At 39.0% G+C, this 17,367-nt stretch overlaps 1 pseudogene; it reads left to right on the top strand.

Annotated features, from left to right (window-relative positions):
* Window positions 1-1,790: 1,790 nt before the first annotated feature.
* LOC121997525 lies at window positions 1,791-13,029 on the top strand (annotated as a pseudogene).
* The last annotated feature ends 4,338 nt before the right edge of the window (window positions 13,030-17,367 follow it).

Here is a 17,367-nt window from a genome sequence, read left to right as displayed (position 1 = left end):
ATAACTTTTGACATCCATTTTGTTCAAAATTGATGTTGATAGGATACTGATTATCTATGGGTTGATGAAAAGAGGATTTAAGGAGAAGATAAAAAAAGGAATAATCGTAGTTTTTTTTTTAAAAAAATTATTTAAGATTCAAGGATTATTTTTTGAACATACATGTTTATATAGATTGAACACGAGTATTCAAAGAAGGTATATGGACTTCAATTCCTATTTATTAAAAAAGAAAAAATATCTAAGAGTTATTAATATTTATATAGACTCTCCTTCCTTCTCGAGGCAGGAAGCTTAGTCAGTATCTCTATGATTTGGTTCGCACACCGAGCTTCGAAGTTTCCGTTCTCGTCTTTTACTGTCTCGAACGAATCTTGGGAAATAGAGAAACCATTTGCTCTGAGGAGCCTGAACATCAGCGACGTGGCATGGAGATTGTCCTTCAGATGCTAGCTCACATGGTCTAAAGAAGCATAAAGACGACTTAAAACGTCTGCAATCTCGTCTTTGAAGTGGTAAGCCATGCCGAGCTGTTGTAGGTGGTCGATCAGTTGAAGTTGCTAGCTCTACTACTTGCTGCTTCTCGCGTATCAGATTCCTGGTCTGCTTCTTGAGAACGTTTATTCTCTCATGATTGTCTTCTTGTTGCACCGCGGAGGTGCTCGTGAGGGATTGCGTTGCCACAGCTAGGCATTGGATTAAATCTGCGACTTATCTATGTAAATCTTTAATCTTCACACGCTAAGTTAAATGAGAAATGATATGCAGCTCGAAACTGCATCTCGAATTTGCGCCGCGAACGATGTGGCGTCCTGCGTGGACAGTGACGGGTCAAAGTCAACATTTGGTTTTTTTTTTCTCTCCCCGCTCGTTCTTTGGTTTTTTTTTTCATGCCCCGCTCGTTTCTTTTCTCGCCCCGGCTCGCGCTTTCTCTCCCCCTCCTGCCCTAATTGGTTTTCTCCTCTCCCCGCTCCCTGCCGTCGCTCTTTCCCTCCGCTCGCTGCTCTCGACCCTCCTGCCCTAGCATTTTCTCTCCGCCTCCTTGCCGTCGCTCTTTCCCTCCGCTCTCTGCTCTCGGCGCTCCGCCTCTTGCCGTCGCATTTTCTCTCCGGCTCCGTGCCCTAAATCTCTCGGCGCTCGGCGGAAAACTCTCCCCTGCCCTAAATCTGCCCTGAATCAGGTATGAGGTGTTTTCCTTAGCTGATTTTTGTCCAAATCGACTCGATTTTCTGCTATTCGGACCTTCCTGCTGTTTAGCTGCTCGGCTCTCCCTGTGTGTGTGTTTTTTGTTGTTGTTGTTGTATGTCATTGCAGAGCTATGCTGACATTAGGGATTGTTCTATACATTCAAAATTCATTGTGATGAAGATTCTTGCTTTGTACGTTAATTTGTTTGCCTGTGTATCATGGAGATAACCAGCCATCAGTTTTTCCTTGTGTGACAATAACATTAGTGCTTCCTAAGCTCATAAGCTATCTGCCGTGATATGACTATTACAATGGATCCGGTTGATATTTGCTATTTGGATTTTGGTTTTTGTTTTAGAGTTTTGTGTGTTTGGTTTATTAATTTTTTTAAAATAAAACATGATATCAGCACAGCTCTGTGCTGACAAACATCTCTTATAACTTTTGTGTTTGGATGTATGTTCTTCTTTCTTTTATGGAATTCCTTACTTTTCATTTGGATACTTAACTTTTTGGATCTGTTTTCTATTTTTTAAACAAATAAATGTAGTTGAATACTTACCTGCCTTCCATTTTTGAATAAATGTAGGTGAAAAATAATCATGGATCAAGGAAAAAGTGATTCAAATGAGGTAAACGATAACAACGACCATGTGAGCACAGATCTATCCCCATCTAGTTTAAATGAAGTCATGATTCCTAAGATTGGCATGACTTTTATATCTGAAGATGAAGTTCATAATTTTTATAAATCATATGCTCAGAATGTTGGTTTTGGTATTTCCAAATTAGGTGGTAAAAAGGGAGATGATGGAAAGCAAAAATATTTTTGTCTTGGATGTGCCAAAAGTGGTAAAACAGTATCTCAAGCCAAAAATGCTTTGTACCCTAGACCTTCTATTAAGATAAATTGCAAAGCTAAGATTAATGTTGTTATTCGGAATGATGATAACTTTGTGATAAATAGTGAATCTCTTGAACATAATCACGTCTTGAGCCCGGGAAAGTCACGGCATTTTAGATGTAATAAATTATTGGATTCAATTACAAAGAGGAAACTTGAATTAAATGATCAAGCAGGAATTACTTTAAGTAAAAGTTTTCATTCATTGGTAGTTGAGGCTGGAGGCTATGAGAATTTGACATTTGATGAGAGAAAGTGTAGGAATTATATTTCAGAAGCTAGAAGGTTGAGGTTAGGGAATGGAGATGCTGAAGCCTTGAGTAATTATTTTTGTCGCATGCAAAGTCGGAACTCTAACTTCTTTTATGTGCTTGATTTAGATAAAGAGTCTCGAATAAGAAATGTTTTTTGGGCAGATGCAAGATGTAGGGCTGCATATCATTATTTTTCTGAGGTTGTGACTTTTGAAACAACTTATTTGACTAATAGTTATGATATGCCATTTGCTCCTTTTGTTGGGGTGAATCATCATGGTCAATCCATTTTGCTTGGATGTGGATTATTATCAAGTGAAGATTCAGAAACATTCATATGGTTGTTCAAATCTTGGCTGACATGTATGCTTGGGCGTGCTCCAAAGGCCATAATCACAGACCAGTGTCGTGCCATGGCAATTGCTATTGAAGAGATATTTCCGGATTCTCATCATCGTTTGTGTCTTTGGCATATAATGAAAAAATTACCAGCAAAATTAGGTGGGCATGCTCAATATAAGCTGATAAAGAAACAATTGAAGAATATTGTTTACAACTCACTTAGTATTGATGAATGTGATGAGAATTGGATGAAAATGATTGAGGTTTTTAATTTAGAGAACAATGTCTGGTTGAAATCTTTGTATGAACAGCGGAATAAATGGATACCTGTGTATGTCAAAGATAAGTTTTGGGCAGCTATGTCCACATCCCAAAGGAGTGAAAGTATGAATGCTTTTTTTTGATGAATATGTTCATTCGAAAACTTCTTTGAAGCAATTTGTTGAACAGTTTGATAATGCTCTGAAGAAGAAGATTGAAAAAGAAAAAAATTTGGATTTTGGTTCTTTTAATTCTATGATACCAGTAATTTCTGGTTATCCTATTGAAAGACAATTTCAAAGTTTCTACACTAACAACTTATTTAAGTTGTTCCAAGATGAGATAAGAGGGTTGATGTTTTGCAATACCTCACTAGTGAGGCAAGAAGGGGTTGCTTTTATATTTGAAGTGGTAGAAACATTGCTGGGAAAAAATGGAGACCCTATAAGAGATGCTTCCTTCAGGGTAGATTATACTGAGTTAGACTGTCAAGTTAAGTGTCTATTGTTAGAATTTTTCGGGCCACGAAAACCGCTTTTTGCGTCGCGGAAACCCCGAAACACCCTAGCCAAGGATCTCGTGCAAAGAAAAATCCGATTCGAAAAATTCCACGTATTTATATCATGCTTAATACCCGAATATGTTAGATCTACTCCTAGATCTATAGTTTAAAGAAAAACTACCTTTGATGCGTGCCCTTCGCTTATCCCGCTCGACTAAGGTTGAAGTTGGATCTAGAGGGCACAAAGTAGAGCCCCTCTATATGTGTCCACACAAGCAATTAGGTGGAGAAGATGACCGAAACAAGGTGTGCTAGCACCTATGTGGTTTTTCGGCCAAGAAGAGGAGGAAGAGAGGGAGAAGTTGCCGAGAGCACCAAGGAAGAAGAAGAATCAAAAATTGAATTCAAAAATTCAATCAATCCACCATATCATGTGGCCGGCCACATAAATGTCATTAAGTGGGCAATTAATGCTCTTAATTGCCCCCTTAATATGGCCGGCCACTCATGGGTAACCTCCCATGAGGTGGCAAGCATGAGGTGGCATGGTGATGTGTAGCATCCCCATTGGTTCTCCCATGCCACCTCATCAAATGTGGTGGCATCCAAGTCAAGTCAATATTGACTTTCAACCTTCCTAATTTGGCCAAAGTCAAACATGACCAAATTAACTCCCTTAATTGATTTATCCAACATTTGGATCATACTTGAGTCTAACTCATAGTCAAGTCAAACTTGTGGATTTAGGTCAAGTCAAACTTGCCTTTTATAGACTTTCCATATTTAGCCAAGTCAAACTTGACTTCATCTTTCCTCTTGGTTCATCATATGAACTAGTCTCCATCTATTGCTCTATGTGTGTGACCCTATAGGTTCTTGTCAACGTTGGCAATGTCCCTAAATCCAATTAGGGACATAAGCAATGAGAGGTATCTAGCAACACATCATTGCTACCCAAGTTACAAGAATGTTGAGATCCAACATCACCAATATGACTAATAATTGTGACTCTCACAATATGTGACATTGTCCTTCTATCCTTGATATCTAGATTGATCTTATATGAGGCATAGACCGTGTCATCCTCCAATCAATCTAAGTGTCTTGAACTCCAAGTAGACTCACTATAATCAAATAAGCACAATATCACATATTGCCTTATTTGGGCATGGCCATGCACTTAGTGATCTCACTCTATCAAGACTATGATATCACTCCTGTAATATAGGAGGGATAGATCCCATCTACATCACTCACATCCCTCCGCATAATTTGTTACATACCCAGTAATCGCCTTTATAGTCCACCCAGTTACGGGTGACGTTTGACGAAACCAAAGTATATAACTCCTTATGTAGGGAACCATGGTGACTTCAGGTCTAAGGACTAAAGTCATACTAATAGTCACTTGAGAAAGTATATGACACTCATATAACGATCCATGATACTTTCTCATGGCGGGTCATTCAGTATACATTCTCCAATGTATACCCATGTGTCAACTTGATATCTCATATCCATGACTTGTGAGATCAAGTCATCATGTTGACCTACATGCTAGTCTCAATGCATTAACATTGTCCTTCTATGTTAATACTTGACTAGGAATAATTAAGTGTAGTGTTCTCTATATCATCTCACTATCGATTTAACTAATCGATTGATATAGATATGAACCTACTACCCTAGGACATTATTATACTTATTTATATAGCACAAATACACACAAGTATAATAATCACAATGCCTTTATTTATATATCAGAAATATATGTACAAGAATATGATACAAAGAGTCCAAAAAGTAACCATCACATGATTGGCTCTAGGGCTCTCACTAACAATCTCCCACTAGCACTAGTGCCAATCGCTGTAGTATCTAATACCCAATGACCTAGTGTGACCATCATGCTTAGTCTGTGCCAAAGCCTTGGTCAAGGGATCTGCGACGTTAGCCTCTGTGGGTACTCTGCAAATCTTCACATCTCCTCGATCGATGATCTCTCGAATGAGATGGAAGCGCCGTAGTATATGCTTTGTCCGCTGGTGTGAGCGAGGTTCCTTAGCCTGCGCAATAGCTCCATTGTTGTCGCAGTAGAGCTCTACGGGATCAGATATGCTAGGAACCACCCCAAGCTCAGAAATGAACTTGCGGATCCAAATTGCCTCCTTTGCTGCCTCTGATGCAGCAATATACCCCCCCTCCATTGTAGAATCTGCAACTGTGTCCTGCTTCGAACTCTTCCAGCTCACAGCTCCACCATTCAAGCAGAACACGAACCCTGACTGCGATCTGTAATCATCCTGGTCAGTTTGGAAGCTAGCATCAGTGTAACCCTTTACAACTAGATGCTCATCACCTCCAAATATCAAGAAATAATCCTTAGTCCTTCTCAAGTACTTAAGGATATTCTTGACCGCAATCCAGTGATGCTCACCTGGATCTGACTGGTATCTGCTCGTCATGCTCAAAGCATACGAGACATCAGGACGAGTACATAACATGGCGTACATGATAGATCCTATGGCCGAGGCATAGGGGATCTTATCAATACGGCTCTCTCTCTAGAAGAGGGACTTTGAGTCTTCGAAGACTCACACCATGTGACATCGGCAGATTTCCTTCTTGGAATTCGCATGGCAAACCAAGTAATACCGTGTCAATGTATGTATTCGACTTAGGCCAAGCAATCTCTTAGATCTATCTCTATAGATCTTAATGCCTAGAATGCAGTCGCTTCACCTAAGTCCTTCATTGAGAAACAATTCCCCAGCCAAGTCTTCACAGACTGAAGCGAGGAAATGTCGTTCCTAATGAGAAGTATGTCATCCACATACAATACGAGGAAGACAACTGCTCCCACTAACCCTCTTGTAGACAGGTTCATCTTCGTTCTTGATGAAACCAAACTGCTTGATTGCATCATCGAATCAAGATTCCAGCCCGAGAGGCTTGCTTGCACTACAAATGGCCCTATGCCTGTATACCGCTAGTATCGTGGATCTACAAAACCCTCAGTGTGTCATGTACACATCCTCGAGGAGGTTTCCATTCGTAAACTGCCTTGACATCCATCCGCCGATCTCATAATCATGGTAGGTCGCAATAGCAAGCATAATCCGAATGGACTTAAACATCGCTATCGAGAGAAGGTTTCATCATAGTCAATACCATGAATCTGCTTGAAACCTTTAGCTACCAGTCTACCTTTATAGGTATGAGTAAGTCCGTCCATGTTAGTCTTTCTCTTAAAGACCCACTTACACCCAATAGGTTTGACCCCTTCAGGTGGATCAACCAAGGTCCAAACTTGGTTGGTGTACATGGAATCCATTTCAGATCTCATGGCTTCTAGCCATGACTCAGAATCTGGGCTCATCACAGCTTCCTGATAGGTGGTAGGCTCATTCTCAATGAGCATAACGTCATCCTGGTCAGGCAAGAGAAATGAGTATCTCTCAGGCTGACGACGTACCCTATCAGACCTGCGAAGAGGTAGGTCTACATGAACAGGTTGTTGTTCCACAACTTCTTGTGCAACAATCTCATCATCCACAACTCTTTGTGGTTCCTGTTCAGTATCCATCAATGGCTCAGTGTTTTGGTCGTTGTCTTGAACTTCTTCAAGATCAAACGAACTTCCACTAGCCTTTCTAGAAACAAAGTCCCTTTCTAGAAAGACCCCAGTCTTAGCAACAAACACTTGTGTCGACTAAGAATGTAGAAGTAATATCCCTTAGTTTCCTTGGGATATCCTATAAAATAACACTTATCGATTTGGGTCCCAGTTTGTCCGAGACTTGGCGTCTAACGTAAGCCTCACAACCCCAAACCCTCATGAAAGACATCTTGGGACTCTCCCACCCATATCGTATATGGTGTCTTCATGACCGCTTTGGATGGAACACGGTTGAGTGTGAAGGCTACTCCAAAAGGATATAGGAAGATCTGCGTGACTCATCATAGATCGTACTATATCTAATAAGGTACGATTCCTCCTTTCGATACACCATTCCACCGTGGTGTTCCAGGAGGAGTGAGTTGGGATAGAATCCCACACTCGCTAGATAGTCACTAAACTCATGGCTTAAGTATTCTCCACCTCGATCTGATCGAAGTATCTTAATACTTTTGCCGAGCTGGTTTTGTACTTCATTTCTGAATTCCTTGAACTTTTCAAAGGATTCAGACTTATGTGTCATCAAGTACACATAACCATATCTACTGAAGTCGTCAGTAAATGTGATAAAGTACCTATAACCACCCCGAGCAGCGATATTGAAAGGGCCACATACATCACTATGTATGAGTCCTAGCAAGTCTGTCGCTCTCTCGCTATGTCCACTAAAGGGAGTCTTGGTCATCTTGCCTAGAAGGCATGACTCACATGTCTCATATGATTCAAAATCAAATGAGTCCAGCAAACCATCCTTATGGAGCTGGGACAAGCGACTCTCGTTTATGTGGCCTAGGCGGCAATGCCAGAGATAGGTTGGGTTCAACTCATTTGATCTCAACCTCTTGGTACTCACGTTATAGATAGGGCTCTCTAAATCTAGAATATAGAGGCCATTCATCAGATGTGCACTACAATAGAACATATCTTTCAAATAAACAGAACAACATTTGTCCTTTATTATGAATGAAAAACCTTTATTATCTAAACAGGAAACTGAAATAATATTCTTTGTTAGTGCAGGGACATAACAACAATTATCTAGTTCCAATACAAGCCCAGCGGGCAGAGATAGAAAATATGTTCCTACAGCAACAGCAGCAACCCTTGCTCCATTGCCTACTCGTAGGTCCACCTCGCCCTTTGCCAATGCCCTGCTACTTCTCAGCGCCTGCACATTAGTACAAATGTGAGATGCACATCCAGTATCTAATACCCATGATGTAGAAATAGAAAGGTTGACTTCTATAACATTTATACCTGAAGTAGAAGCCTCGCTTCTTTTCTTCTTAAGATCCTCCAGGTAGATCTTGCAGTTCCTCTTCCAGTGCCCTGTCTGACCACAGTGGAAGCAGGTAGCATCCTTTTGCACCCCGCCCTTGGGTTTGAGTGCTGAAGAGCTGGCTTTGCCCTTGGTCTGGGTCTTACCCTTACCCTTGGGCTTCCACTTGCCCTTACCCTTGCCCTTTTGTACCATCAGGACGGTACTGGTCTTGGTAGTGGTGAGATTGGGCTCAGCAGTTCTCAACATGTTGAGCATCTCGGGCAGTGGTTTGTCTAATTCGTTCATGTTATAGTTCATGACGAATTGACGGTAACTTGCCGGCAACGATTGCAGGATCAAGTCAGTGGCCAGCTCTTGGCCCAATGGGAACCCCAACCTCTCTAGGTTCTCGACGTACCCAATCATCTTGAGTACGTGAGTTCCTACAGGGGTTCCCTCTTTCATCTTACATGAAAAGAGGGCCTGAGTCACTTCAAACCTCTCATGCCTGGCTTGCCCTTGATATAATTGCTTAAGATGGCCAATCATATCAAAGGCATTCATGTTCTCGTGTTGCTTCTGAAGCTCAGAGGACATGCAGCATAGCATTAGGCACGACACGTCTAACGCATCGTCTTGATGCTTCTGATGAGCATCCTTAATGTTACGAGCGGCAGAGGCTGGTGGTGCTTCAGGAACTGCTTGCTCCAGAACGTACAGCTTACGTTCCTGCATGAGGACTATCCTCAGGTTCCTGTACTAGTCCAGGAAGTTAGCTCCTGTGAGCTTGTCCTTCTCAAGGACAGATCGTAGGGAGAGAGTGTTCGCGTTTGGTGACATGGCAATCTACAACATATTAAACATGCAGAGAATCAATATCATATTCTATCATCTAATTAGGCCTTTAATTAAATGATGCTCCCACTGAATTTTGTGGGACAAGATCCACATCATACTACATCTTGAGTCAGCTTTGGCTGAATCGCCCAAGACCTAGTATGATCGGTAGGTAGCTAATTACCAATTACATCTCCATGCAACTCTTGTTTATAGGATCAAGATTTAACTTTTACAAATAATCTTGAGTTAGCTTTGGCTAAATCGCCCAAGATTATTTATAAACGTGATCTTGTCCTACCTTTCCAACTATTGGAATACGCCTATAGCTTCACTCGATCCAATTGAGCTTTGCTAGCTACTCAATCTAATTGAGCTCAATCTAACCCGAGCGTGATAGGCGGGACCAAGGTTGTCCCTCCGTATCCTACCAAGATTAAATGCGTTGCTCTGCTTTGGCAGATACGACAATCGCATATGATCGAGGTAGTGATGGGTATCATGGCCCGGTAGGCGTTTACGAGTTGATTTCGATTTAGATCTAATCTAATCGATGATGTGCATCATATTTAGGCGTAAATTAAATCTAATTTAAATCCTAAATGTGTATTGTGCACATCAAGATGTGGTTCCCACATCACATGTGCATCACATACACTCATGCATATTCTATTCTACACAAACATGCATCACATACACATAAGCAAAAATAAAATATATACATTTAAATTATGTGATTGGTCATGGCCCTACTAGGATCCTCTCTAGCCAAAGAGAAGATCCAATGGTCATCCTAGGGTCTAGGTGGCAGCTTCTCCAAGCTCCTCCTTCCGATCCCCATGTGTTGCCGGCATGCTCCCGCGAGTCCGTCTTCTCCGGAATTTCGTCATCTTCAAATTTTGTACATTACAAAATTTATACTCGAGTTACATTCGAGTCTTAAAACTAATTTTTACAGAAATAAAATAATGGAAAAAGGCAACACGCAGGTCGCATCCACAATACAGCACACACAACACATGACGGCACGCAGGCCGTATTATGAATTACACGCATAATTTTTCATAAAAATTCTGGGACTTGGGCCATGACCAACACATACTGTACATAATTCAGAATTGTGTATTTTTTTTTTATTTAAAATTTTTCTACTGATTTTTCTGAATTTTTGAGTCCCTTCTCCACGGCGGTCCCGCTAAGCGGGTTTCGGGCGTAATCACGGGACAAGGCCCCTTGCGGGGTTAGGGGCAGCACCCCTATTCGCGAAATAACCTTCGCGAGTGTCCTCTTGCGATTATACAGCGCCCTTACCCGCTGTCCCAAAATCTATTTGGGTGAAACTTGCCGTTTCGGAGAAATTTTTCTCGGTGACAAAAGTGTACAAGTGCTTCGCACTCGTTCTTTCGCCTCTACGAGAAAAATACCCAAAAATTCCTAAAATTTAGAAAAATCACAGAAACTTAAAAGCATCTAAATTTTGTATCTAATACAGAAAAAAAATAAATACGTGCTTCGCACGATGGCTCTGATACCACTGTTAGAATTTTTCGGGCCACGAAAACCGCTTTTCGCGTCGCGGAAACCCCGAAACACCCTAGCCAAGGATCTCGTGCAAAGAAAAATCCGATTCGAAAAATTCCACGTATTTATATCATGCTTAATACCCGAATATGTTAGATCTACTCCTAGATCTATAGTTTAAAGAAAAACTACCTTTGATGCGTGCCCTTCGCTTATCCCGCTCGACTAAGGTTGAAGTTGGATCTAGAGGGCACAAAGTAGAGCCCCTCTATATGTGTCCACACAAGCAATTAGGTGGAGAAGATGACCGAAACAAGGTGTGCTAGCACCTATGTGGTTTTTCGGCCAAGAAGAGGAGGAAGAGAGGGAGAAGTTGCCGAGAGCACCAAGGAAGAAGAAGAATCAAAAAATTGAATTCAAAAATTCAATCAATCCACCATATCATGTGGCCGGCCACATAAATGTCATTAAGTGGGCAATTAATGCTCTTAATTGCCCCCTTAATGTGGCCGGCCACTCATGGGTAACCTCCCATGAGGTGGCAAGCATGAGGTGGCATGGTGATGTGTAGCATCCCCATTGGTTCTCCCATGCCACCTCATCAAATGTGGTGGCATCCAAGTCAAGTCAATATTGACTTTCAACCTTCCTAATTTGGCCAAAGTCAAACATGACCAAATTAACTCCCTTAATTGATTTATCCAACATTTGGATCATACTTGAGTCTAACTCATAGTCAAGTCAAACTTGTGGATTTAGGTCAAGTCAAACTTGCCTTTTATAGACTTTCCATATTTAGCCAAGTCAAACTTGACTTCATCTTTCCTCTTGGTTCATCATATGAACTAGTCTCCATCTATTGCTCTATGTGTGTGACCCTATAGGTTCTTGTCAACGTTGGCAATGTCCCTAAATCCAATTAGGGACATAAGCAATGAGAGGTATCTAGCAACACATCATTGCAACCCAAGTTACAAGAATGTTGAGATCCAACATCACCAATATGACTAATAATTATGACTCTCACAATATGTGACATTGTCCTTCTATCCTTGATATCTAGATTGATCTTATATGAGGCATAGACCGTGTCATCCTCCAATCAATCTAAGTGTCTTGAACTCCAAGTAGACTCACTATAATCAAATAAGCACAATATCACATATTGCCTTATTTGGGCATGGCCATGCACTTAGTGATCTCACTCTATCAAGACTATGATATCACTCCTGTAATATAGGAGGGATAGATCCCATCTACATCACTCACATCCCTCCGCATAATTTGTTACATACCCAGTAATCGCCTTTATAGTCCACCCAGTTACGGGTGACGTTTGACGAAACCAAAGTACATAACTCCTTATGTAGGGAACCATGGTGACTTCAGGTCTAAGGACTAAAGTCATACTAATAGTCACTTGAGAAAGTATATGACACTCATATAACGATCCATGATACTTTCTCATGGCGGGTCATTCAGTATACATTCTCCAATGTATACCCATGTGTCAACTTGATATCTCATATCCATGACTTGTGAGATCAAGTCATCATGTTGACCTACATGCTAGTCTCAATGCATTAACATTGTCCTTCTATGTTAATACTTGACTAGGAATAATTAAGTGTAGTGTTCTCTATATCATCTCACTATCGATTTAACTAATCGATTGATATAGATATGAACCTACTACCCTAGGACATTATTATACTTATTTATATAGCACAAATACACACAAGTATAATAATCACAATGCCTTTATTTATATATCAGAAATATATGTACAAGAATATGATACAAAGAGTCCAAAAAGTAACCATCACATGATTGGCTCTAGGGCTCTCACTAACATCTATGCCATCTTTTTGAGTTTCGGGGAATTTTATGTAGGCATGTGATCTCTGTGTTGATACGAATGAAGGTGATTGAGGTTCCTATGAATTATATTATGGATCGATGGCGCAAAGATATTAAGCGTGGTTATCAAAGTATCACTAACATTTATGATGAATATGTTTGTGATAGAGAAAGACATCGGTATAATATTCTCACTCCATTGATACAAGAGGTTCAACATCTTGGGGCAAATAATGACAACGGTTGTTCTGTTTTGGTGGAAATCTTGAAAGATACGAAGGAAAAATTGATTGCTATTCAAATAGATCATTCAAGAGCGGACCATTTGAAAGAAGCATCTACATCGAGTTCAAAAACAATACACTCTCCATTAAAAGTAAGATCTCGAGGTCGTCCACCCACAAAGAGGAAACAATCTAAGATTGAAAAAATTATGAAGAAATCAGTTGCAAAGGCCAGAAGAAAGGTATGATTTATTATGTTTTAAGCGATAGAGGATTATTGTTTGATACCTATGAGATAACTTTTGCTTTATATAGATATTTATAGCCAAATATCTCTATTTATTATTTATAGGGCTCTTTGTTGAATACAATGTTAGGTCATTCATTCTGTGACAACCAGCCAATCAACAACATAATGATGACGACAACAACCAGCCATTCAATTCTTTCTGTTCTAAAAAACCAGGACCTAGTGACCAGAGAGGTACATCTGGGCAAACGTCAGTGTCAAAACACATTATTTAATGTCAGTTTCAATAACTAATCAGCATTCTAATTGTCATCATGCAGATTGATATTCTGTGATGCAACACAGAACACAAGATTCTTGCGTGTTCAGGCTTTTGGCATGGTTTGTCAGGGGCTAAGAAGGCAGTCTATATGATGCTTGTTTCTTGTGTTTCTAAGCTTGTTGAATTCTGTGTGATGGTTAAATGTAGCTATGCATGCCATTTTGTAGTTGAACTGATGACAAATCTGTATCTGTGTTTTCAAAGAAGTGTCATGAAACTCGTATAGGAAATGCACCTTATGAACAAGCTAGTCCTTGTGGAAAATTACTAATTCACATGTACTTTGCTATTATTTATCTTATAAACAAACTTTGTTGTTCTCAACAAAGAGGGGGACATCCTACTCAAGGGGGACTAAGCTAAGCATCTGTTCTCTTTTTTTTTACTTCCTGTGCAAATCTCATCAACTTATCTAAATATTTCCAAACTGATTCTATACTTAAGTGCCTGATTGTGGTAGTTTAGTCAAGTTTTCATGTCCATAGTATTTAATATGCTCAATTTCTTTTCAGGATCCCATAGCACAGGATGCTTGGAAAAGGAAGTTTTCATCAAACGCATTTATATGGAAGGTATGTGTGTTATATTCTAATTTTTTTATGGCGAATTCTCAAGTTTAGCTGGTTTAGCTCTCTAATCTAAATATTTTTTGTATCAAACATGGGTTTGGCTTGATTTGAATTCTCAAGTTTAGCTAGTTTTTTATCGCACCCATATTTTATGTTCGAATCCTTTTCCAAGCATGCAAAAATTAAGATAGCAGTTTGATATGAAAGCATTTGGTAGAGTACCTGCAAAAATCTGCAGTTACTGCTATTGTCTTCTGATGGCTTAGCATCTTTAGGGTTTTTACTATACCAATTTGTATTTCTACTTGATAGTATATCTTACATTAGCCTCTGTAAAATTATCATCTTCTGGACCTGTTTTGTAGATTGTCATAATTTGAGAGGTGTAAAACAAATAGGACAGGGTTATTTTCATCTTATCATTCTTCCTTCGCCTTAGAAATTGCTTCCAAATAAGTTGGGGGTCTACTACGTTCACTCTCCCTCCTATTCATTGACCTTTAGATTGTATTTAGTATTTTTTTGCTTTATCATTGATTATGTTTTTGTTGGTTTCGTAAGAATTGATCTACCAACAGATTTCTGTGCTTATAAGTCATTCATGTTCTGCAGCTTCTTACATCCTCAATTCGGGCAAAACCTCTGCAAATTAACTATGATAAACGAGACCCCAATTCAGTCTTCAGCTGGTTAGATAGATGGACCACTATCAGTTTCTCAGTGCCTACAGCCAAATCGAAATGGAGAATTAATTTGAAAGGCCAAACCAACCGAGCTGTGGAAATTGAATCAGGAAAATCAAGGCGCGTGCAAAATAATTCTGCTTCAAATACTGCAACTGGTCAATTAACAAATACCAACAATGAACCTGAAAAGGCAAAGAGGAATCTGAAAAAGGCAAACAGTTCCCCAGCGCAATAAAACTAAAGACGATATCAATGTGAAATATTAAATCAATTCTGAATTCTGATGGTATTGTAGCTTTCAAGTATGTTTCTCGTATGTTTCTCAAAAATAAATGTCATCAGTCATCACTGGAGACAATACTGAAAACTATCGAAATATATCATTCAGTGGTTGTGTAGCTTTCAAGTATGTTTCTTGTACAAAAGTGGGTGATGGTACCATCATCACGTTTCCTTTACAACATTTGCAAGCATCTAACTGTCAGTCCAACCCATTTGGTTACATCCAAATTGTACGTATATAAATTTTATCATTGCAAATTAGAGGCTGTTCCGGTTCATCGCTGGAAAGTAACTTTATAGAATTATGCAAAAACCCAGTAATACGGGATGCTTGTCTACTAATCCATGAAATTTTTTGAAGTTAATTAGAATTTGAAGTTAATTTAAATTTAATCAGAAAGCAACCAATTTAAAAAGGTTAAAACGGATTCTCTCTTTTTGGCCCTGTAGTAAGTTTTCTTCCTTGGCAACAAACAAGAAGCCCAATTTAAACTTTCCATTCAAAAATCTGCATAGTGGTATGTCTCACTTTTGCTTGAATACCAGATTGAATTCTACATAGAGATCATTAAAGATGTTTTTTCCCTTTGTTTTATAATGGGAAAATGCTGGGAGAACAGAGTTTGAGCACTCTAGCGAAAAGATTGATCGCTTTGGTTAGCATAAACGCGACTAAATCTGAACATATTTTGTTGTGAAAAGAAAAAGTGCCTTAGCTTTCATGAAGTAACAACCAAGTTGATTTGTTGTATCTTATATCCAACTAAATAAGTCCGGAAAGAAGAACAAAGCAGAATAAATCATTACAAATTATCAAACCATTATATAACATGTTCTGCATTATCCATCTTAACTAAAAACAAATTATCCTATCACATTACATCACCAACATTACTCCACTAATTAACAAGACTGAACTAACAAAGTAATAAGGTATACAGCCAAAAGAGTTAAATTCACTATAACTAATATCCAGACCACTGATGGTACATTCCAATTTCCTAAATTATGCCCACGAGAAGCAATGTATTCACTTCCTAACCTTGACTCTATTCTTCCTAACCTTCCACGACATATGTCACTTCTGTCTTCATTAGACAAAGTATCGCCTACCACCCACTTTTGCCAGCCATGTTGCGCACATCCATAATACCTCCTTCCGGGATTTTTGCTCGATCTAGAAACACATACCAATGTTCTTCGTCCGCAATCTCTACATGGTACATGTTCAAATTTTGCGTCGTCGATGGAGCTGTAACTTGATGATGCCATCTTTTAACAACCTATTAAGCAAACAAGAATTATTTAGATTCATTTATTTTGTAATGCTCATAGATTGTATGCTAAATCAATGGAAAAATAGGAAATAATCTATTTTACGTTATTGTATAAATCAACAATAAGTACTACATAAATTATCTCATTTTGATAATAACCACTAAGTAAAACAAAACCTTATTGCCTCCATCAATTTTTCCTTGTGATGGAGAATCTGGCTCTGTACATTCATTAGCATGCAGTCTCAGAACCTAATTTACAAGATACGAAAATATTGACTGAATTAACTATGAAGGAAAATACTTATTTGACTAAATGTTGTAGGGCCATATGATTTCAACTCTCATTTGCTATAGCTCTCAAGGTCTATGCATAAGCCTCTGGCATTACATATTGGATGGCATGCCAATTCACAGGCTAGAATTGTGCAGTGTGTCAGCTTCGTATGGTTAGTTAGTCAGGCTGGTATCATGTGTCGGAATGATGACTCATTCTGAATTTTATGAAAGACTACCAATCTGCATAAAATTCAAATCTGTATGAACACATACCATATGATAAGTAATAAGGAGTTAAAAGTTATAATCGTTGAGCATCAGACTTGCAATAATTATTCCGCTGAAATGTTGACGTGACTAACGACATTTTGGGAAGGGTAAGACTTGCAAGAAATAAAAAAAATGAGAGAACCAAGATTATAGGTCAATAGTGTTAGGGTGTATATTAAATGCCTAGCTTTTGGTATAAATATTTATTTAGTAATAAGAATCACATTGGTCAAATGTCTACATTTATGATAAATGTAGTTGTTCAATTAATTTATATTGTAGATAACATGGTGTGTGGTGTCACACACAGAGGATCATGTTATCAGTACCTTATAAATTATAAACAGTAGCTCACGACCAAAATGGAAAGGAACAAACCATTAGAAGGTCGTAGTGTAATTAGGTATCAGTTTATTTTGACTGTATAATTACACTAGTACACTTAGAGTGTATTGAGTAGGACCATTTGAGGTCATTTCTTTTATACTGATTTTATAAAGAAACAAAGACCTCGGTTATTATGGAAGTGTGTGCTCTTAATCCTAATATAATAACAAGCACATATATTTGATATTTATTTCTTTAATTTATCAATGGGT

Source organism: Zingiber officinale, chromosome 1A, assembly GCF_018446385.1.
Source record: "Zingiber officinale cultivar Zhangliang chromosome 1A, Zo_v1.1, whole genome shotgun sequence".
Taxonomy (NCBI): Eukaryota; Viridiplantae; Streptophyta; class Magnoliopsida; order Zingiberales; family Zingiberaceae; genus Zingiber; species Zingiber officinale.
Note: the sequence above shows the minus strand (reverse complement) of the source record. Positions and strands in the feature narration are given on the sequence as shown.